The 24,529-nt window shown below is 40.7% G+C and overlaps 1 protein-coding gene and 1 pseudogene across 1 annotated transcript in view; both read left to right on the top strand.

Moving 5' to 3' along the window:
- Window positions 1–24,529, top strand: part of col21a1 (collagen, type XXI, alpha 1) — a 474,425-nt gene that overhangs the window by 137,377 nt on the left and 312,519 nt on the right. The window lies entirely within an intron of this gene.
- On the top strand, window positions 1,263–3,658 carry LOC148150578 (putative CENPB DNA-binding domain-containing protein 1; annotated as a pseudogene).

The raw sequence follows: 24,529 nt of genomic DNA, 5'->3' as shown, positions 1-24,529 counted from the left end.
ATTGGATAGCTTTGTGTAAATTTCACCCATGAGCAACGGTTCTTCTTTTTACAGATTCCATAGGCTACAATTCTGACTCCAAGAAACACAGTAGCTAGAGGGAAGTGACGACTGCTGGATTCAGGAGGTAAGAATCTTCCCACTTACCTGCTGGATCCAGTTTATCTGCTTCACCCAGTCCCTCTGATCAGACATTCAATCTCCCCTGAAGTTTCAAACTCCACCACTTCACCCCCTCCCATCTTTGTCCCATAAACTAATCCAAATTCACCCTCTATTTCCATAAAATTTCCTGATTTACTAGCACTCAAAGACACCAATCCCTTCATGACCAAGTCTACAATCTAACCTTCCACCAGCAACCTTGCCCAGCTTCTCTTTCCAATGTTACTAACTTCCCACCCCCACAAACCTTTCGGTGTAATCCATCATATCATTTTGATCTCATCCATCCCAAACCCAGAATCAACTCATCTCCCTGTGGTTTTCAATCCTTCCCTTCCTACAATAATCTCCCTCATTGTGACCTGATGTCAAGATCTAGCTTCCCAACAGCCAGATAGCATAGTTTCCTCCTGGCTGCACAACCACACAAATGACCAAAGTTCCCATATAGATAGCAAGTTGGCCCCTTTAAGCTTTAATGTTGCTCCTTAAAAATCTTAGGCTAATGAGTAGGCTGTGTGCAACAAAAGAGTATATTAGATGGAGTATTGCCGCCCAGTTTTCAGTCTGGTTGGCTGTAGTCAAGAGACAAAGACAAAATATATTAATCACTTCTTCCATTTAAATAGAAGGAAAACCATTTTAATTGGATCAAATCAAAAGGGCACCTCCCACTGTCTCTCTAGCCAATATCCAGCTACATGTTTCTGAATGGCTTCACTGGAAAAGAGGGAGAATAGTATACGAATTATGAATAATTGGGGCTGATTGAGGACCTCCATGGCACATTTTATATGAATGTGCAGGCAGGGGAGAATATATTTTTGGAGGTGGTATAAGGCCTTGAATTTACCTCCTGTGCTAGGTCAGTTCTGCAGTTTTTGAAAATTGGGATAAAGCACACTTCTGAATCAGTCTCTGGAAATAGTATTGGTATCAAAAGATTGAGTTGGATAGCAAAGATCTTGGACAGAAGTGTATTGAGAGAACAAATAAATGATGGACTTCATCATTGGCATGGTATATTACAGCAAAAGCAAAATACTGCAGATGCTGGAGCTCTGAACTAAAAGCAAGGTGCAGGTTGTTCTCCTATAATGCGTGTTTCATCAGCACAATTTGGCTCTAACACAATTGGTGAACTGGGGAATGATAGTTTTAAAATGCGAAGTACCGTTGGCTATTATGCAATTACATCTCCAGCACTAGAGGTCGCAGTGCATGGAGGACTGGATTCAGCATCAACATCACATGGTCAGTTGGCAGTTGTGCTTTATGGTGAAGTGCTTTGTGAAAGGTACAGTACTGTACTCAGTAATTTTCAGTCCTTTTTTTGCAAATCTCACCATGTATTCCATGAATATGGAACATTGCAACGTTGCAAGAATGTCGACAGGAAGCATCCAGGTGAAAAAATTGCAGATATTGACTGTAAAAGAAAGGCTATAACACTTGAACAGAAGCTAGATGTATTAAAGCGTCCTTAGCATAATGAAAGAGCGTGTGATTTTTTTGTGCAACAGGAATAAAGGAGTCTTCTTCGCTACACACCATTAGAGACAATGCAGAAAGAATTAAAGCAAGCTGCATTGCTGGAACAAATCTGAGTGCAAGCAAATCTGAGAGATCACAAACAAAGGAACTTGAGGAGATGGAGCGGCTTCTAAGTGTGTGGATAGAAGATCAATCGCAAAAGCAATCTGGGACCACCTTTTTCACCGTAAACACAAAGCCTTATCAATTTATGAGTACTGAAGGAAAAAATATGAAAATCCTGCAGATGTGCCTGCCTTCAGTGCTAGCAGCGGCTGGTTTGTTGGATTTAAGAACTGCTATGCTTTTCATAACGTACGTTATGTGGTAAAGCTGCCAGTGCAGCCGAGGAACTTGCGGTGTCATTTCCTGCCCGGTGAATAAATCGATTGAGGAAGAAGGCTATACCTTAGATCAAATCTTCAATTTGGACGAGAAAGGTTTATACTGGAAGCGACCACCATCCAGAACCTACATTTCTAAGAATGAAGGATACGATCCAGGTTTTGAGGTCACAAAGGATCGTATTACTGTATTGTTGAGTGCCAAAGGCAGTGGAGACTTAAAGCTTAAGCCTGTGTTGGTGTACCACTCAGCCAACCAGCGAACAACCAGTTACCTTAAGTCCACTCTAGGTATTTACTTCACATCAAGAAAAAGAGATTGGATGACGGGGCAAGTTTTTTCTGATGTTATTGTTGATGTTTTCAAGAATGATTTTAGAAATTATTGCAGGAGAAAAAACTTGGATTTCAAGATTCTTCTTGTTCTGGACAATGCACCAAGCCCTCCTCCCACATTGGTGAGTTTTCTGAAGATATCAAAGTGCTATTTCTATCTCCGAACACAACCCATGGACCAGGGTGTAATAGCAGTTTTTAAAACTTATTTTTTAAAGTGCTGATTGCAGCTACTGAGGGGATACTGGGGACAGTATTCTTCAATTTTGGAAGAGCTTTAACATTAAGAATGGTCTTGACATCAGGTGATGTCAGTAAGGACTGCTTGCATGCAGTTTGGCAGAAGCCTCTACCAGATTTTCTTAATGATTTTAAAGACGTTGAACCATCAGAGTGGCTTCCAGCAATCAAAGAACATTGTGTCGCAAAGCAAGTTGGATTTGTAGAAGTGAAGACTGAGGATGTCGAGAAGCTGCTTGAGTCCCATTGTGGAGGACTCCCCATAACTGATCCACAACAGTTTGCTGCTGGAGGGGAAATTGAAGCTTGAGATGAAGACAATGAAGTCCAAGGTACAGTACCACAAGAATTTTCCACTTCTCTTTTATCTTCCATCCTGAGGGATGTTGAGAAGCAGTTGCAGCTCTTAGAAGACAATTACTAAATTGCAGAATGCAGCAGGATAACATTCATGGCATAAAGCCTTATCTGGCACTCTGTGAACAGCTTCTTCATGAAAGAAGAAAGATGGCAAAGCAGCAAAAACTGGATGCCTTTTTTAAAACAACCCCCGAGAAACAGTTGAGTACAATGAACCACAGCCATCCACTTCTGGACTAAATATTTTCTTTTATCGTAACCCTGTACCCAGAACTGCACCCGAAAGTAATGATGATGCTGATAAAGACCTTTAGTCTTTGTCTTTATACAGTACTGTAGCTCAGCGAACTCAGAAACCCCTTAAAGTGTTACATTTAATGTATGATTTCATTAAAATATGTAATTTTAACATTTACTTAGATTGTACTATTGTTTGTGTTAGGCTAACTATTATTCTTGTTTTGATTTTTACTGATATTTTTGGTGGTTCACCCTAACCCTGTTTTTCCCGTAAGTCTCGTTATTTCTATTGTGTGATTTTCTGTAACTTGAGATGGCACAAGAACACCACTACCGTATTATAGCAGACCAGACTGTACTGGAGAAATTACTCTTGTTAATAATATTGATCTAATAATTAATTACTTATCAGAGATTGGATTAGTTTATTAAAAACTGTTTCTAAACATAGTCTAATTTATGAAATGGATATTACAGCAAACCAACTGGTTTCTGTGCCAGCAGTTTGCAAACACAAAGTCACAATATTATACACATACCATACATGGAACCCTTAAAAGTGAATTTTCTTAAAGGCAAGATACATACCTAACATCACCCTTCTTTCCAAATGAAAGTTTAATCAGTTACAAGAACAAATTAGCATATGAGTTTCTCTCACATATAGATAATTTGCTAACATGTCCAGATCTGATAATGACGACTTTAGTCTGGAGGTGCCAATGATTTCCAGTCATTGGTGATGTTATTTGTGTTTCCTGTTTGTTTTGTCAAGTTTTTCTTTCCTACTGTGAAATTGCTCTCTCAGAATTTGCTTCCCCAGATGCACTACAAACAAGTTTTATACTTCAAGTACATCCAACTCATTTTGAAGCTTCTGGTTTTTCTCCCTGGATTCATGTATTGCTATCTGTAATAACTCTATAGACGCCAGTAACCTGTCGCTTAGTCTCCTTTTATTTACACATGAACAGTCTTTGATTTTAGTACTGCCTCTTCAGAATCATCTATCAGTGTGTCAGGACGTCTGACACTCCTCTTTCTATCTGTCAGCCAGACTCCATGATTGGACCAGGTTAACAGTACCAGTCAGGGAACTCATATTCTATGAGGTCCAGCTGGCTGACCAAATCACAATCACTACATCCCGCACCCCCCACCCCCCCCGCCTCCGATTCCAGGGACATAGGTCGATCCTTTGTCTTGGAGACATTCTGGGGCACTAGGTCAGATTCTTCCAACTTGTTGTCCAATATGGACAACATGTAATGCACTTGTCTCTTATGCCAGGAACCCCTCGATTGAATTTCACTCTCTTCACCTAGTGGCAAATTATTCAAGACAGCTACATCAATGATGTCCAGAATGATTGATGGAGAGGGTGAACCCATGGGTTCTGGTAGCCTTTCCACGTGTTCCAAGAGACAGGGCACATTTTGCTCCTGCACCATTTGCCCATTCACAACTTACATATGGGCCACATGCTTGTTCAGGACCGTTACATCTTTCCAAATTTTATACGTCACTCGTCCTGATCCTGCATTGACCATGCCTCTTGCCCATGCGGGGCCATTTCTGTGATTGTTAGACCAGACTTTGTCCCCTGAAACAAACTGCCTTTCTTGCGTGGTGGAATCTTATGTCTGGCATTGGGATTCCTGATGCCTTTTCATCCTTCACTCCCCTAAAGTCCAGGAAGATTAGACTTAACTGGTGCGGAGTCTTTACCCATTAGCAACTCTGCCAGTGCTATCTGTAGTTGCAAGTGGGATGGTCCTATAATTAAACAAGAACAGTAACAACTTGGTATCTAGTGAAACTGTTTCACTACAAACATTGAGCCCATGAAAGCGCTTGCATAGTCAACATGCAACTGAGTCCCAGGTTTACCAGCCATTCCCACAGATGCTAGGGGAGCTACTAACAAACTAATTTTTGTTGGAGGTCAGCCAGTATTTCATGACGACCTTTGCTTAAAGCAATCAGTCTTGCTCCCCATAACAGTATACTGTCCTCTACTGCGAGCTGGTCTGTCTGGATCCAAAAAGGTTTAAATTCTAGTTGTTATGGCCCTTTGCTTTACCCCCAACACTACCAGTTCCGAATTTGAAAGGATTGGATCTTTCTGCATCCAAAGTCTGATTTTGTGAGCTGTGATTCGGAATGTGTCCAGAACATTTACTGTTATTACAGACTTTTCCACTGGGGTTACCAGTGGTCGTGTATCTGTTATTGGGAGGCAGCTCTATGCATCCACAATCGCTACATGGCCTCCCAGACAGTGTTCTGACTTGTAATTATAAGCACTAAGTATTAGACCCCACTGCTGAATCCAGCCCGAAGCTATGGGTGACATTGCCTTACCATCTTTAAGCAGATCAAGTGGTCCGTGAAGATATAGTGGAACTTCCTTTTGACCATGAAGATATAGTGGAACTTCCTGACTTCAAATATGATCACTAGTCCTTCTTTCTCTATCTAGGCATATTTACGCTTTGCATTAGCCAAAGTCCTCGATGCATATATCCTCTCCATTAGGCTTCCTATGAGCTAATACCACCCTGATGCTAAGATTTTACTTCTACTAATTCAGAAGAAAGTGAAGTATTTTATTTGTCTTTCATAGTCAGTTCTGTAGTAATTTTTGAATAGTCTGCTGCAATTTGTGTGATGTCTCTGAAATCTGTTCCATGACAAATGCAAACTAGTATGGTTGTATTTGCTGGTCAAGCAGTGTCCATGATGTAGAGAGATTATATTTGTATGGGAAAACATCATATGTCAGATCTTCCTTGGAATCATAGTGTGCTAACAGCTCAGAGGATGATAGCTATTTCTTTAATTCACTGAAAGCTAGGGCTTATCTATGTATCCGTTTCCAAAGCTGACTGAATTTTAGGAGTTGTGTGTTATGTATAAAGTCATATTCTCTGAGGACTAGCTGCTGACCTCATTACAATCACTATCCTATCAAGGTCTGGCTTGCTGTTAGTCAATACATTTTTGCCTTTGTAACCTCTTCTAATAACTGTCCAGCCTCTTCAGCTTTCTTTTTTCTCTTTTTTTTGAAGCCTGGACCTCTTCCACTTGCTGGTATTGTAATTGTTTGCTTTCGTCTATGTTTTGCTTGAGCTTTTTTTCACTAGAGCATTGTTGCTAAAAGCACTATTTCATGTGTAATTTGCAGTCCTTTTTGTGTATTTTATGCATCTCCACTTCTTTTTGCTGGTCTTTCATTTTCTCCAGTGTTGCTTTGAACTCAAACTGATATTTCTGTAACTGCTCCTGCTGTGCCTGATCTAATTAATGTGCATGTTACTCCAGATCTTCCTATAAAACAAATATCTTTTCATTGGATTGATGTTACAGAGCTGTAATTCGTCCTGCTTTCGTTCCTTCTCTTTCAATTCTTCATTTATCTTTGTGAGATGAGTAGAGGTATCACGAAAAGGTTCTTCATTGAAGAGATAGAATTCTTAAGTTATGATTTATCCTGAACTATGTTCTCTTCTGTACTTTCTGTTGTCTCTGAATTCTGATTCCATGACAAATACAAAGGTCATGGCATAGTTTTATTTGCTGGTCCCGCAGTGTCCATGATGTAGAACATTTGTGACCTCCAGCTAGAAAGATTATATTTGCACTTCGGTATGTTATCCTGTACATGGAATTGTTGAACCATTGTATACTGAAAGTTTGACATTCATTGCTTCCATTTTTGTGGGTATTTTCTTTTTAGAATTTGCAGGCGTAGTATTTTGGCACTCATCCCTGTGTCAGTGGTGGTAAATAACAAGTAGTCACCACTTTTCTGAGAACAGATTATTTGAATTTTTGCAAACACTTCAGACAATGTGATGACATTGATGTTTTCCACAAGATTGACAGTATGATTCTCCACTTTTTGCCCATTGTATGCATTAACAGTTTCTGGTTTGTTGATCACTCTAAGACTACCAGATTGATTTTATTGTAACTGGAAAACGCTCCTTGGACACAGTCTGTTTGGGCTGATACTCAGCTCTTAGTAGCTGCATCAGCCTTAGTGCTAATTAATGGTCTCTGCCACTGTCCTCTCCTACCACCTGTCTTGCAAAGTTGAACGAAATCTAAGCATTTCCCTGATGAATTTAGAAGGCAACACCTTCCACACATTGTGCTATGTTTGGGTGTTCTAGTAATTGTGTCAGCTGTCAAGTTTGTCTATAAGACCCATACGTTTTGTCCAGTATGGGAATCACTTCATACTTGTGTTCATCTTTCAGTAGCTCTTAATGCTGTAGGTGTTCAGTTTGTCCAGCACATATTTCTGGATTGTTTATAGGAGTGGATGTGATCATTAACTCAACAATTCTGTTAGCTACCTCCCATTGGAAAATTCCATTTTCAAACCTTTTCTCTGTAACTGCTGTTGACATGGTCAATGGATTTGTAGGCTTCTGTCAAAATGGCATTATTTACACTTGTTGAATACAGAAATTTGATCTGACGCTGAATTGTCTTCTAATATGGTTCATATTTTTAAGGGATCTTTTGGCTCTTTGTCTATTAATCCTGAAATGTTAAATCTATTAATTTTTGTTCCTAATTGCAAAACAAATCTTAATGGGTTTTTTTTTCTGCATTGATGCTCCCAAATCTAGAAAACATAGTTTTGGATATCCTTGAAATATTTTGAGTTCTGTTATAATGTCTGCTGAGTCCCATTAGAAACTAGGCAATTATGTGAACATTTTGACCACATGCCTTTGACTTTCCATGACTTGCTATCGATCTGGCATAGACCCTGATCGGTTAACTTGCTCAAGTGAGCTAAAGTGGCCACTTGATACAAATTTTGACCAACAAGCTATGTTTTTAACACTATCTAATTCTGTGATGAATAAAGACATTGAGGTTGTCTCATGTACTTGAAAACAATTGAAGACTGTTGACCATATGTTTCATTTGTAGATTAATTTGCTGTTGGTCAAAGTAAACCTCATGAGCATGATGTTATCCTTTGTTTTTTGTCATATTGTGTTCATAATGATTTAATAATCATTGTCAGCAGTTTATTATCTCCAGGGGTTAATTTATTTAAAGCAGTAAGACATATTACAAGCTAGAAAGCAAACATTACAGCAAACCAACTGGTTTTGATATGAGAAGTGTGAAAACCCAAATTAGACCAACCGACAAGAAGCTATGCGACAATAAGATATATGAACAGAATTAGGCCTTTCGACCCTTCAAGTCTGTTCCACCATATGATCATGGCTGATATGTTTCTCAAACCATTCCCCTGCCTTCACCCCGTAACTCTTGATCCCCTTACTAATCAAAAACATAGCTATCTCTGTCTCAAAGACACTGAATAACTTGGCTTCTATAGCCTTCTCTGGCAATGAGTTTCACAGATTCACTGCACTCTGGCTGGAGAAATTCCTCCTCATCTAAGTTCTAAAGGATTGTCTGTTCACTCTGAGGTTATGCCCTCAGGTCCTAGTCTCTCCCAATATCTTCTCCATGTCCACTCTACCCAGGCCTCTCAGTAATCTGTAAATTTAAAATACACCATCCCCCATCCTTCTAGACTCTGAGTACACACCCAGAGCAAATGTGGTCTGACCAGAGCCTTATACAGCCTCAGCAATACATCCGTCCTATAGTATTCTAGCCTTCTGGAAATGAATGTTGATACTGCATTTGCCAACTGAACCTCCATGTTAACCTTAACGGAATCCTGAACCAGGACTCCAGTCCCTTTGTGCTTCCGATTTCCAAAGCCTTCCCCATTTAGAAAATAGTTTACACCTCTATTATCCACCTTCAGATCCTTTGGCTTTTCCAGCACCTTCTTCTTAGTGATGGCCACTACACTCACCTCTGCCCCTTCAGTGCTACTTCGTCTTCCATCATAAAATTAATGCACAGCACTGATTCAATTCCTCTGCTGCTTCTTTGTTCATATTACTACTTCTCCAGTCTCATTTTCTAGCAGTCCAATGTTCACTCTTGCCTCTCTCTTACCTTTTCTATATCCAGAAAAACTCTTGCAACATTCTTTTTATTACAAACTAGCTCACCCTCATTTCATGTTCTCTTGCTTATTGCTTTATTAGTTATCATCTGTTTTTTAAAGACTTCCCAATCCTCTGGCTTCCCACTAATCTTTCAACACATTGAATGTTTTTTATTTTGCTTTTATGCTGTCCCTGACTTTCCTTGTCAGCCATGGTTGCCTTATCGTCTCCTTAGTGTTACAACACGGGGCAAACCCTTCTGCTAATTTAAACCAGACACACCTCGCAACATAATCTGTGAAATTTTGAGTGGTAATGAACTATCCCAAATATCACTACTTAAAGGAAAAGTTAACAATTTTATTCTTTAAGTCCAAAAGACAACAACTATTTACAATTCCTTTCGCTTAAACCATCTTTTACCTTCCATTCTACAATACTGGTCTGATAAAAACCCTGATTAAGATTTACAAAGAAAATCATGTTTCGAAACCAGCCAGTTGCATCAATTCTCCTCTGTAGATTTTCCTGGGTCATTTTTTCTTTGGTCTTCAGCTGCACAAATTTCTTATGGACAGGTACCTTTCAGAGAGCTATTCTGCTAGCAGTTGGTTGGTGCTTGATTGCTCTTTGCCATTCTCTCCAACTGTTCAAAATACCCAATTTTATATATCCCAAACCAGACCGTCTCATTGGTTTGATTTCATCAAAACATTAAAATTCAAATTCAATCAGATTTTGGTATCTTGGGGCATAATTTTAACTAATTGGTCGAATTCACATTTGTTGTGTACCATGGCAACACAGCTCCATCTATTTGTTTCATAACCAAATTTTACATTTTTAAATTGTTCAGCACACTCTGTGCTTTCAGTTAGTCCTTGCCAGCTTTCACTCTCTCTTAAAGGTACAGTACATACCTACATCTTCATAACATTAGTATATTTCTTCTTCTTTTGGATGAATTTTTGCTGTACCTTATGAATTACGCCCAGAAAGTTCTGCTATTGGTATGCCACCATCTTCCCTGCTAGATTCTCCTTCCAATCAACTCTGGCCAGCACCTCGCTCATGTCTTTGTAGGTTTGCGGTGAAATTGATAGTTTAATTAAACAGAGCGCTATCGTGGAAGAGAAATTGACCTGTCTGACACAGAACTGATTCTCTGCACAGATGGCCAGAATGCTCTTCCCAGAGCAGAAGGTGCAGGCATGCTTTATAGGGGTACAACACAATGGTAATAATTGTAAAGCTGTTATAGTACAATGGAGAAAATTGGAAAGCGATTAAAACAAGAATAAACTGAATGGAAGGTAATCATGCGTCTGGCGGTAGCAATTCATTTGTAATTGACACAGGAGATTTCAGCCATCTCTATGAGTGGGTGAGAATGTCTTCTAGAGGATTCTTCATTGTATATCCCATCCATGCGAATATGTGTAAATGTCCTTTCTTCTGGCATTCAGGTGTGTTCATTGTGTTCCTCCTACGAGCGAAGTCTTCCGGGGTCTCTCGGTCTGCCTCTTTGTGTATGAGGCATTGGTTTCAATGACAAAGGAGCCTGGCCTTAGGGTATTGGGACTGCAGTGCTAATCTGGACTGGGAACTGATTGTGAAAGTTGTTTTAGAAAGTCTGTTCTCTGGTCTGGGGGTAGCTTGGCCATGTCTGATTTTTATGTTAGCCTGTTTGGCCAAGACTGGGGCACTCTGGGTAGTTTCTGTATGTGCTGGCAAGCTTGATTTCTGTGTTTTGCAGGCCGGCTTCTGTGTTTTTTATGTGATTATGCTGTGAATGAGAGGGTGTCAGAACCTTTTCCCACAGACAGTATGTTGGGAAATCTGGACTCGAGGCTGTAAATGGCAGAGGTAGACCATGGGGTTGCAGTTGTTGGAAGCAACTAAAGCTATGTTAACAGCTTCAGTGTTGAATGCATAAAATTCCAAAATATCATTTATAATAAGGGTATTTCGTGGTGAACAGCAAGACATCCATTCAACTAAACAATAAGGGTAGAATCACTGAATGGTTACAGCACAAAAGGAGACCATTTGACTTGCTATTCGGCAAAATGTCACAACAGTAACATTCCTCATTCCACACCCTGTCATTTCACACTAGCCCAGAAAATTTTAGTTTTTCAGTTAATTATCTAATTATCTTTTGAAAGCTCTGATTAGATCTCCCTTCACCACATTCTCAACCAGTACATTTCAGATCCTAACCACTTGCTGTGTAAAATATTCCTCTCACCATCATTGTTTCTTTTGTTAATTATCTCAAACTGCTGTCTTTTGGTTCTTGCATATTCTCCCAGTGTCTATGTGGATTTCCTCTGGGTATTCTGGTTCCCTCCAAACATTTACACGTTTAGTAGATTGGCCATGCTAAATTGCCCATAGTGTTCAGGAACGTGTAGGTCAGCTGGGTTAGCCTGGGAAATGTGGGGTTAAAGGGTTGGAATGAGAAGGGGAGGTCTGGGTGGGATGCTGTTCGGAGGGCCAGTGTAGACTGAATGGCCTGCTTCGATGTTGTAGGGACTCTGTGATTCTATGATGTGTAGAGGGTGTGGGTACATGACATCAAGAGGTGATAAACCATTATGTTAAATGACAAGGCAGTCTTGATGGATTGAATGGTCTACGCCTGTTCCTCTGTTCCTACCTGAGAGAACAAGGTGGGGAAGAACTATCTGTAATATAAGGACATTGAAGATGTATGCCAGATCATTGTGGAAACAATAAGCAAATAAGCTTTGAATATTGTTATTTGAGTCTTATATAAACCTGCAAAAATTATTGTGAGTGATCAAAAGGAAGTGTTTTATGTAGTAGTAAATTTAGGACTATTTGATGTAATTGTCCATGTCACAGATTATTGAAAGCAAATCTCAGATTTTAGATCATCAGCAGGAGCTTTAAATCAATTAGTTTCTTATTTTTTGGGCATATGCAAAGGATGATAAATGCGTGTAGTCAGAAAAATTACTCCCGCTGGAACTTCTCGGAATTAAGCCAATAATTCCACATCTTGTTAAATGCCAGATCATTATATTGACACAGCCAAAATAATCAAACTCCTTGGGGGCAATTTTTCCTTTCTTAAGAAGTGTGTGGGCGAGTGTAACCACTAACACACCAATTCCCACCATGTTGCATGCTGTCAAGCAAACGTGGATGATTTTCTAGGCCAATTGCAGACATTGATGTTAGCATCCCAGATCCCAAAAACTGCCAGGCAATCAGAGACCAATATGTTATAAAGATTAAATGCCAGTCAAGGCTACTACTTGAGAGATCTAATAGTGAGAAATTAAATGTCACAGAGTGGGGCCATTGGAAGGGGTGGGGTCAGAAAAAAAAATCATCTTTTGCTCCCCCAGTGGCTCCTGAGAAGGTAGTGGTGACCCATCTTTGAATTACTGCAGATCATGTTGTGTAGGCATAGCCACATTAGGAAGGTGCAGGTCTTTGAGTCAGCAACAGTGAAAGAACAGCGATATAGATCCAACTACATCGAGCAGTATTGCCTCCAAGAGATTAGACAATGGTGTACGTTCCCCAACAGTTTAGTGTTCCTGCCCCCATTACGGGCCAGCTTGTCCTGAAAGTGTATCAGTAAAGCATGTGGTACAATGAGTTTCAATAATGTGCCTGTCATTGTTGCCACTGTGAAATTTGCATGTGAGCTCTGCAGCGGAATTAAGTATGGGAGGGTGAGTTGGAACATGTAAATACTAGGCATGCATCTTGATTAGTAGAGATTGTTAATGAGTGTGATGACAGCATGATGAGTTCAATGGTATCTGAGGTAAGTACTGAAGTTACTGGATTAAAACATTTAAAAATACATCTACTGACCTTGACCACTGATGAAAAGAAAGTGAACTTCTTCTAGCATTGTATCCAGGTTTTTGAGGCCAAACTTGTGCCATTGGCCTCTGCAGCTGTTCCTATTGCCTTCAGCCCAAGGGCTTCCTGGCCTCTGCAGAAAGATCATCTGTCAACTCTTTTCAGTCCTTTGCATAAAGACCCCCAGATCTGGACCAGAGAACCCAGTAGCCCTCTCACTGTCCTGCTGTGCATGGAGAGTTTGACAGACTTTTCAAGGGGTGGAATTCTATAGATGCAGGGTTATTTTGAATTCGTGGAGAACTCTAGTTAGCCCCAGGTTATTAAAATACAAGAACTGAGGGACTGCAACTATAGGGAAAAATTGAACAGGTTGGAGTACTTTAACAATGAGAAAACCTAGAAGAGACTCTTATAGTTCTTTAAAGTTACGAATAGATTGGGCAGGGTAAATGTTGAGAGAATGGTCATACTTATGGTTTGAATCTAAAACTAGGGGCCATTTTTAAGTAAATAATGAATCCAAGAGGGAAATAAGGAAATGTTGATTTTACTCAATAGATAGAATGTGGAAATTGCTACCACAGGAAGTGGTTGAGACAAAATTCATTCATGCTTTCACTCTCCATATCCATCCATGCCAACCTTATACCCATCCCCTTGGCCCCTCATGCCACCTGTGCCTAACTGTTACGTAAGAGAAATGTGAAGGGTACTGAAATGCTAAGATAAGACAGATACCAATGGAGGAGACAGGTATGGAGTATTAAACGCACATACTGCAAATGCTGAAAATCTGAAACAAACACAGAGAATGCTGGAGAAACTCAGCAGGTCTGACAGCATCTGAGAGAAACAGAGTTAATGTTTCAAGTCCAGTGTGACTCGCTTTGCGAACTGAAATGTGTTGAAAAACAGCTTTCTTTATACTTTTGATAGAGGTAGCTGCTCCACACAAAAGACACGTGAGTTGTTAATAGTAGAGAGAAAAAAGGGATGCAAATTCGATGTAAATTAGGGTGTTGATCCTCAATACTAAGAGCAAAGGAAACAAGATACAATCTAAGGACTGGGCAAGAGAATTCTGTGCTATATTGTATTGAGTTAGACTAATACATGCTCAGTTGCATGCAGTCATTATAGATTTGTCTTTATTTACATTGCCTCAACAGAATAAGCATCAGAGGGGAAAAGATAGCAAAATATTCAGCTCTTACATGCAGAAAAGATTTACAAGGCTATTGCTGGGATTGGAGAGTTTGAGTTTCAGGGAGAGGCTGAATAGGTTGGTGCTTTTGTCCCCTGGAGCCGTCGAGGCTGAGGAGTGACCTTATAGATGTTAATAAAATCATGAGGGGCAGAGATAGGGTGAATAGCCAAGGTCTTTTTCCTAGGATGGGGGAGTCAAAAACTAGATGGCATAGATTTATGATGAGAGGGGAAAAGTTTAAAAAGGACCTGAGGGGTAACATTTTTCAGCAGAGGGTGGTGTGTGTACGGAACAAGTTGCCAAAGGAATTGGTGGGGGCAGGTACAGTTACAACATTTAGAAGGCATCTTGATGAGTGTATGAACAGGGAAGGTGTAGAGAGATGTGGGCCAAATGGGATTAGGTCAGATTGTGATGTCTGGTTGGCACAGAGGAACTGGACTGAAGGGTCTGCTTGTGTGCTCTATGACCATTCAGGACTGAAATAAGGAGAAATTTCAAAATTTAGACAATGGTAAGCCTGTGGAATTTACTACTGCAGAAAATAGTTGAAGCCGAAACATTGTCTGATTTCAAGAAGTTGGATATAGCACTTGAGGCTAAGGGAATCAAAGGAAAAGTGGGAACAGGCTATTGAGTTGGATGATCAGCCATGATTGCAATGAACGAAGGAGCAGACATGAAGGGCTGAAAGGCCTACTGCTGCTATTTTCTATATTTTGTCAAGCTCCTTTGATTGTTCCTTTTGACAGGCTGTCTTCTTTTGACAAGTCCTGTGGAGAAGTCCCTTTGACAGGTGCTTATGACAGTATTGACCTTCTATTTTAACAGATCTGTTGACACTTCCAGTTAGCTTGACAGTAATAAGTTTATGCAAATCTTACAATAGTCATGCCTACTTTTAACAATCTAAAAGGCATCTGACCTACCCCAAAAGGTACCTACCTCCACCAATCAGTACTTTACCTCCAATAAAGGGCACCTTACCTCTTCCAATTATGTCTCAGAATTAGAATCAAAGGGTTACTTTATCTCTCCAAAGTGGTACCATGGCTATCATAAAAATGCATAGAGTGCAGTCATGCTCTGACCTCATATAATGCATTCATCAGTTTCATGTACTAAGGCTGTCCAAATCTCACTTCAATGGAGGTAGCCGATGACTACTCATCTGCTTTTGTGAACTGAGCATAAGCAAATCCCAATTCTGCCACATTACTGCCAGTGCCAAAATGAGAAGTGCTGTGGGTATGATTTGTAATGACATTCCTGCCACTACAGAGTTCCTCCTCATCATGGTTAAATCTCAGGCCTCAATTATTTTCTAAAAGAATGAAGCCACAAGATTCCACAGATTTTAACAGAAGAATGTTCGTTATGCAATAATCAAACAAATCAAGCAATCAGTATTATCTTAGACAACGACCCATACTCTAAAATGTAAAATTGATATAAGTTAAACATGATTTCACAGAAAATTGCAGTTGATTATAAACTATAAATTACACATTAAATAGTGGATATAACTAAGACAAATTGGCTGAGCAGTCCACTCAGCATTTTATCATCAATTTTAGCCAAAAAGCCCTTCAAACTCTGTTTTTTCTCACAAAGAACATCACCTCTTGTCCCTGTTATACTGTTGAGTTTCTCCAGCAATCGATGTTTTTATTTCTGGATTACACTTGCCCTGTCTTCACTAAAAATGCTCAATTTTTGGATCAGCCTCTATCCTTTTCAGGTTGCTCTGTACATACTTGTTGAATGTATCAACTCCGACTGAGTTTGGATTAATCTATGGATTGGTGAGTTTCTTATTTTCTTCTTGGAGACCCATAGCCTCAAGGACTCAACATCAAATTCAATAAATTTAGAGCCTGATTCTGATCTTACACATTTTTTACCCATCCCCATACTCTGGTCCTATCATGACATAGGTTTCTTTCAGCACTGCCAACCTATTCTCACCCACTCTCAGCTCTCATTATTATTTATTCAGCTTCTCCTCTGTCCTGGGCTGCTATCAATAATCCTTTCATTTGCCTTTCATATCTCTCCCTGACTGGACTCTGTCTCCAGCTATCTCTCTCTCTCTCTCCCTCTCTCTCTATCTCCCTCTGTCTCTTGAAGGACATGTGGTAAATAAACTGAGGCCGCAACGCCTAACCAGTGGAATGTGATGGGGTGCACAATTGTGAAGGTGATGAGGAACAGATCATTCACAGCCACCATTGCACAGACTATAGTAATGCAGACATGGAAATGTGGCTGATTCATCACTCAGTTTGTATATTGATGTTAAGAATAGTACCACTCCCCAGACTGTACAGTTGCAAACGGGTTCTGTTGCAGAGGACTCGTACAAACATAGACTCCTGATGACGGGCTTTTGCCCGAAATGTCGATTTTCCTGCCCCTCAGGTGCTGCCTGACCTGCTGTGTTTTTCCAGCACCACTCTAATCTAGACTCTGATTTCTAACATCTGCAGTCCTCTCTTTTGCCAAACATAGACCCTGTACATATATATGAATGAAGAGAAGGAGTAGGCCATTCTGTCTCTTGAGCCTGCTCTGTCATCAAATAAAATCATAACTGCTCTGATTATTTCAAATTCCTGCCTACCCGTGATAAACTTTCACCCCTTGCTTAATAAAACCTATCTACCTCTACCTTAAAAATATCCAAGGACTTTTGCTTACATTACCATTTCAAAGAGAATTCAAAAGACTGCTGATCCTCTGAGAGGAAAAAAAACCTATTCTCTTTTTAAAAAATGGAGACCATTAATTTTTAAACAGTGATCTGTAGTTCTAGATTCTCCCATAAAAGGAAACATGTTCTCAACCAGAACAAGGGTCATAAGAATAATCTCAAAAGCACATGTTACCAGGAGCTACCGAACAGCCCTTCCCTTTGTCCATGGCACTCACTTTGTGCGTGTAGAAGGGGGAGTTTATAAGGGGATTAGAGTTTTAATTACTAGAGTTTTTATGCCAATAGTTCATAATTATTTACCTGTGGATTGAATCTAATTATTTATAATAAATAGTAATTTCAGTTACTATTAACTAAAAGAAACTTAATCTGTGCACTCTGTCAGCCCAGATTAAAGACAGATAAACTGGGGAGTTCTGTGTACTTATTAAAATCTTTAACTTTTGTGACAACAATGGGAATAGCAAGGCTTGATTTTCAGTGCAGTACTGCAGTGAGGTGTGACAGTGTTTATCTCCATCCTTACATAAGGTTATCAGTGACGCTCTGGGCATAGGGATAGTGTTGGTTGGGGGGTGGGGGTCATTCAGTTCAGTTGGCTGAATGGCTGGTTTGCTGTGCAGAATGATGTCATCAGTGTTTATTCAATTCCTGCGTTGTGAAGGAATGTTATTTTTATCCTCCATTGTGAAGATTAATGGAAAATACTTGCCCCATTCATCTGCCATTTCCTAATTTTCAATTATAAATTTTTTAGTCTGACTTTCTATTGAACCAATGGTCACTTTATTAACTCCTTTCTTCTGTAAACATTTATAGAAACTCCCTATCTGTTTTTACATTTCTTAGCTTTCTCTAAGGAAGTAGAGAAAGACATCAAATTTGGGAAGATGTGCTAACTCGGAGTAGAGTGAAGTGTAAAAAGAAATGTATTAGTACGGGAAATGATAAACAATACAGGCTTAAGTTGTTACTGTCATAGTTACAGATATCAATGAGCAAAGGATTTGCAAGGTAACACAAAGTACAGCAAATTGGTTGACCAACAGATTACTAGTATTGCTGAAGAGCCTCCCTCGGTGACTGTTAGTGACTCCATGGAACAGAAGCCAATTGCTCTCGTTTTGATAGGATATCTGTTGGTGCCAGCACTATTATATTATAATATAATATAATAATAATATTGTTAGACCACTATTGCCAATGCCCTTGTGATGCAGTAAAAAGATAGACCTTTAAGGGCCAGAACTGCTCAATCTGTAATCTCCACCCCCTACCTCCCAGCTGTCCAATGAACATCAGCATCCTTCCATCAGCCATGTTATAGTTACTGGCATTATGCTGCAATGGAGAATTAGATCAGACAAAACTCTATTGAGGCAGACATTTTGAGACTGCACAAGGGAAGTTGATTGGGAATTGTTGATTTATGACGGTCTTTATTTCAGCTTTGTAGCTAAGAGAAAGTGTTGATTAGAGAAAATAGGGAAGGAAAGGGAAGTGGAGGGAAGGCGTATGAACTGTAGAATAATCTTGGATTGTCTTCAATGGACCTGCTGTTAGATGTGGTTATCATAGACAGTCTAGCTACTGTGGAGATGCACTGGTTGTTTCCTTTGTCCCTCTTGCTCCACCTACTCTTCAACATCCTCTTCCTGTTACTGAGCTGCCTCTGCACTCCTGGCAGTAAGCGCTGTATCCAGGATGCAGCAGACCTTAACGAATCAGGGCAATGATCCATCAGTGCTGCAAAGATCCTCCAAACGAATTCAAGCAGCAAAATTGCTATTTGAGCTATCTGTTGATTAGCTCCATGCTTCACCTGGGAAATGTAGCATTTTATGCAGGTTGGCCATATGTGGTTGGGTTGTGCACCGAAGTCCTGAGCCAGGTGTTCAGCAGTGTGTCCATGCCTCCCAGCCGACATATTATGCCTTGAGGTGGTGGTTTAAAGCAACAGAAACATGGAGACTAGTGCGTTACAAATGCATCAAAACTGCCGCCAGCATGACAGACATTCAACTTCCATGCCAATTGTACATGCGATGTATCAAATTCGTTACAAATGCAATACATCTCTAGATTTAGATAATTTTCTCACAAAGCCAGGTTTTAGCACCCTGCAACATGCAAAGCCCAATATTCTGGCAAAGCACACCACCTGTGTATTTTCTGGCTTTCCCAATGTACACAGTGCTGGGAATGTGCTATTTTGATTGTAAAACATATGTCGAATTTTACAAAAGTAATGTTGCATAATATCAGCTTTGTATGAATTGGACGTTTAACCTTTGTTTGAGAGAGAAATATTTAATTATAGATTAGGAAGAAAATAAATGACTTCAGAAAGATTTTCACGCTGAATTACACATCAGAATGTAAATTCAGCATGACATCATGGTTTAGAACAACCCAGTAATCAATGTACTCCCTCTCCTAGTCGGTCACCATTCTGATGTTGCAGTGCAGTCCTTACCAGGACTTTATCACAGTTCGAAATTGACATTCAGACATGTTATCTGGCCCAGAGATCCTGACATCAATTCCTTGCACTGATTCTTTCTTGAAATCAGATTTTTTTTAAAGTTTTTTTTGTGTGTAGGAGAGATCATTATCTAAATAATTACCTGTGATAATTCTAATGACTTTGACATTCTTTAGAAATTAATGATTATTGTTCATTATTTTTGACTAAATGCTGTTCAAAATATGTACCAAGTTTCTATATTACAAAGTTTGACTGACTGATTTTTGACTGATGAGTTATAAGGCAAAAAAAAACAAATAGAACCTTGATTACCAAGGGAATGAAAGATCATTGGGCTGAATGCCGTATTATGGAGCTGAGGTTAAAATCAGATCAGCCGTGATTTTATTGAATGACAGAGCAGTCTTGATGGGCTTGAGGGACTTTTGTTCCTTGTTAGAATATTTATAAATATGCTGGAACAATGATATTTTATTTGTGGACTGTATGTGGAATCTTCCAAAGAATAATGTTGCATAACATATAGTAAGTACGAATTAGATTTTGAACTTTTGTTTGAGAGAGAAGTAGGCAATTATAGATAAACAAGAAAATGGATCACTGTGCAGAAAGAAATAAACCTTCATATGTTTGAATTTTCATGTGAATAACACAATTGTGGTGTAAACTCAGCATTTTTAAAAATTCATTTGTGGGATGTGAGTGGGGCTGGCTGGCCAGCATTTTATTGCCTGTCCCTGGTTGCCTTCGAGAAGGTGATGGTGAGGTGCTTTTTTGAACCTCTGCAGTTCACTTGCTGTGGGTGACCCACAACACCATTAGGGAAGGAATTCCAGAACTTTGACCCAGCGATAGTGAAGGAACGGGCATATATAAAAGCACCGTTGTGCTACTGAGACTTTATAAAGCTCTGGTTAGGCTCCATTTGAAGTAATGTGTCCAGTTTTGGTCCCCACACCTCAGGAAGGACATACTGGCACTGGAGCGTGTCCAGCAGAGATTCACACGGATGATCCCTGGAATGGTAGGTCTAACATACGAGGAACGGCTGAGGATCCTGGGATTGTATTCATTGGAGTTTTGAAGACTAAGGGGAGATCTAATAGAAACTTACAAGATAATACATGGCTTGGAAAAGGTGGACGCTAGGAAATTGTTTCCATTAGGCGAGAAGACTAGGACCCGTGGACACAGCCTTAGAATTAGAGGGGGTAAATTCAGAACAGAAATGCGGAGACATTTCTTCAGGCAGAGAGTGGTGGGCCTGTGGAATTCATTGCCGCAGAATGCAGTGGAGGCCGGGACGCTAAATGTCTTCAAGGCAGAGATTGATAAATTCTTGATGTCGCAAGGAATTAAGGGCTATGGGGAGAATGCGGGTAAGTGGAGTTGAAATGCCTATCAGCCATGATTGAGTGGCGGAGTGGACTCGATGGGCCAAATGGCCTTATTTCCATTCCTATGTCTTATGGTCTTATATTTCCATGTCAGGATGGTGAGTGGCATAGAGGGAAACTTGAAGGTGGTGGTGTTTCCATATATCTGCTGTCCTTGTCTTTTTAAATGGAAGTGATCGTAGGTTTGGAAGGTCCTGTCTGAGGATCTTTGGTGAATTTCTGCAGAGCATCTTGTAAGTTGTACTGAGCATCAGTGGTAGAGAGAATGTATGATTGTGGATGTTGTGTCAATCAAGTGGGCCGCTTTGTCCTGGATAGTGTCAAGCTTCTTGAGTGTTGATGGGGCTGCACTCATCCAGACAAGTGGGGAGTATTCCATCACCTTCCTGACTTGTGCCTTGTAAATGGTGGACAGGCTTTGAGGAGTGAGGAGGTTAGTTACCTGCTGTAGTAGTGTTAGCTTCTGACCTGCTCTTGAAGCCACTGTGTTTATGTGGTGAGTCCAGCTGAGTTTCTGGTCAACAATAACCCCCAGGACCTTGATAGCAGGTGATTCAGTGATTGTAACACTGTTGAATGCCAAGGGTTGATGGTTAGATTGTCTGTTATTGGTAATGGTCATAGCCTGGCATTTGTGTGGTGCAAATGTTGCCACTTGTCATGCCAAGCCTGGATATTGTCCAGATCTTGTTGCACTTGAACAAGGACTGCTTCAGCATCTGAGGAATCACAAGTGGCGTCGAACATCATGCAATAATTGGCAAACATCCTCGCATCTGACGCTATGATGGAAGGAATGTCTCTGATGAAGTAGCTAAAGATGGTTGGGCCGAGGACACTACCCTGAGGAATAGCTGTAGAGATGTCCTGGAGCTGAGATGACTGACCTCTAACAACCACGACCATCTTCCTATGTGTCAAGTATGACTTCAACCACTGAGAGTTTGCCCCCACTACCCATTGATTTCAGTTTTGCTAGGGCTCCTTGATGCCATATTCGGTGGAATGCAGCCTCGATGTCAAGGGCTGTCACTCTCACCTCACCTCTGGAATTCAGCTGTTTTATCTGTGTTTGGACCAAGGCTGTAATGAAGTCCAGAGCTGAGTGGCCCTGGTGGAACTTAAACAAAGTATCACTGAGCAGGTTATTGCTGAGCAGGTGCTGCTTGATAGCGCTGTTAATGACATCTTCCATCATTTTATTGATGATTGAGAATAGAATGATGGGGCAGTAACTGGCCAGGTTGGATTTATCCTGCGTTTTATATATAGGACATACTTGGGCAATTTTCCACATTGTCAGGTAGATGTCAGTGCTGTAACTGTACTGGAACAGCTTGGCTAGGAGAGCAGCAAGTTCTGGAGCACAAGTCTTCAGTACTATTGCCAGAATGCTGTCTGGGGCCATATACTTTGCAGTGTTGAGTATTTCCAATGGTTTTTGATATCACGTAGAGTAAATCAAGTTGGCTGAAGACTGGTATCGGTAATGCTGGGGACCACTAGAGGAGGCTGAGATGAATCATCCACTCAGTACTTCTGGCTGAAGATTGCTGCCAAAGCTTCAGCCTTATTTTTTGCATTGATGTGATGGGCTCTTCCATCATTGAGTATGGGGATATTTGCAAAGCCTCCTTATCCAGTGAGTTTTTTAAATTGTCCACCACCTTTCATGACTAAATGGGGCACGAATGCAGAGTTGAGATATGGTCCATTGGTTGTGGGATTGCTTAGCTCTGTTTATCACTTGCTGTTATGCTGTTTGGCAGGCAACTAGACCTGTTTGGTGGCTTCACTAGGTTGACACCTCATCTTCAGGTATGCCTGGTCCTGCTCCTGGCATGCCCTTCTGCACTCTCCATTGAACCAGGTTGATCTCTTGGCTTGATGGTAGTGGGTGCGTGGGGGATATGCTAGGCCATGAGGTTACAGATTGTGCTGGAATACAATCTGCTGCTGTTGATAGCCACAGCCCCCAATGGATGCTCAGTTTTGAGTTGCTAGATCTGTTTGAAGTCTGTCCCATTTAACATGGTGATAGTGACACACAACATGACATAGGTATTGAAAGTATGGTGCTGGAAAAGCACAGCAGGTCAGGCAGCATCGGAAGAATAGGAGATTCGACATTTCGGGCATAAGCTCTTTATCAGGAATTCTTCCACAATGGAGGTAATGTGAATATGACAGTGGACTGCATCTCCACAAGGGCTATGCAGTCGTCACTCTTACCAATACTAAGAGAAAATGAGGACTGTAGAGATCAGAATTGAGAGTGTAGTTCCAGAAAAGCATAGTAGGAAAGGCAGCATCCGAGGAGCAGGAGCATCAACTTTTTGGGCATTAGTCCTTCATCAGGATGGGTTGATTCTTCTGCTCCTCAGATGCTGCCTGACCTGCTGTGCTTTCCCAGCACCATGCTCTCAACTCTTAGCAATACTATCATGGACAGATGCATCTGCAGCTGGCAGATTGATAAGGATGAGATTGAGTATGTTTTTCCCTCTTATTGGTTCCCTCACCACATGCTGCAGACCCAGTCCAGCAACTATGTCCTTTGGGACTTGACCCGCTCCATCAGTAGTACTGTTGTTGAGCTATGTTTGATGGTGGACATTGAAATCCCCCACCCAGAGTATATTGTGCCTTTGCCACCCTCAGTGCTTCTAAGTTGTGGTCAACGCAGAGAAGCACTGATTCATCAGCTGAGGGAGGATGGTATGTGGTAATGAGCAGTCGGTTTCCTTGCCCATGTTTAAACTGAAACTATGAGACTTCATGGGGTCCGGAGTCAATGCTGAGGACTCCCAGAACAACTCCCTCCCAACTGTATACCACTGTGCCACCACCTGTCTCCGGTGAGACAGGACATATCCAGGGATGTTATGGTGATGTCCGGGACATTGACTGTAGGTATGATTCTGTGTGTATGACTATGTTAACCTGTTGCTTGGCTAGTCTGTGAGACGGCTCTCCCAATTTTGGCACTCCCTCCCAGATGTTAGTGAGGAGGACTTTACAGCGTCGACAGGGCTATTTCTGCCGTTGGATTTTCTGGTGCATAGGTCATGCCTGCTGATCTGTCTGGTTTCATTGCTTTGGAACTGTGTAACGATTGATACAACTGAGTGCCTTGCCAGGCCAATTCAGAGGGCAATTGAAAATCAACCACATTGCTCTTGGTCTGGAGTCACATGTAGACCAGTCTAGGTGAGGATGGCAGATTTTCTTTCCTGAAGAATATTAGTGAACCACATGGGTTTTTCCGACAATCAGTAGATTCTTATTTCCAGTTTTTTAAAAATTGAATTCATCTGACTTGGAGGGATTCAAACCTGGGTCCCCAGACCATTAATCTATGTTTCTGGATTAACAGTCCAGCGATACTGTCCAGTGGTGAGGCCACACTTGGAGTATTGTGTTCAGTTTTGGTCACCTTGCTATAGGAAGGATGTTATTAAACTGGAAAGAGTGCACAAGAAATTTACAAGGATGTTGTCAGGACTTACTGGTCTGACTTATAGAGAGAGGTTGAACAAACTAGGACTTTTTTCTTTAGAGGGGAATCGTGTAAAATGTATAAGATCATGAGAGGCATGGATAGGGTGAATGCATGCAGTCTTTTTCCTAGAGTTGGGGAATTGAG

The sequence above is a fragment of the Chiloscyllium plagiosum genome, unplaced genomic scaffold, assembly GCF_037043375.1.
Source record: "Chiloscyllium plagiosum isolate Xiang-an unplaced genomic scaffold, Cpla_swu_hap1 HiC_scaffold_3, whole genome shotgun sequence".
Taxonomy (NCBI): domain Eukaryota; kingdom Metazoa; phylum Chordata; class Chondrichthyes; order Orectolobiformes; family Hemiscylliidae; genus Chiloscyllium; species Chiloscyllium plagiosum.
This window is presented reverse-complemented; position numbering and strand designations above follow the sequence as displayed.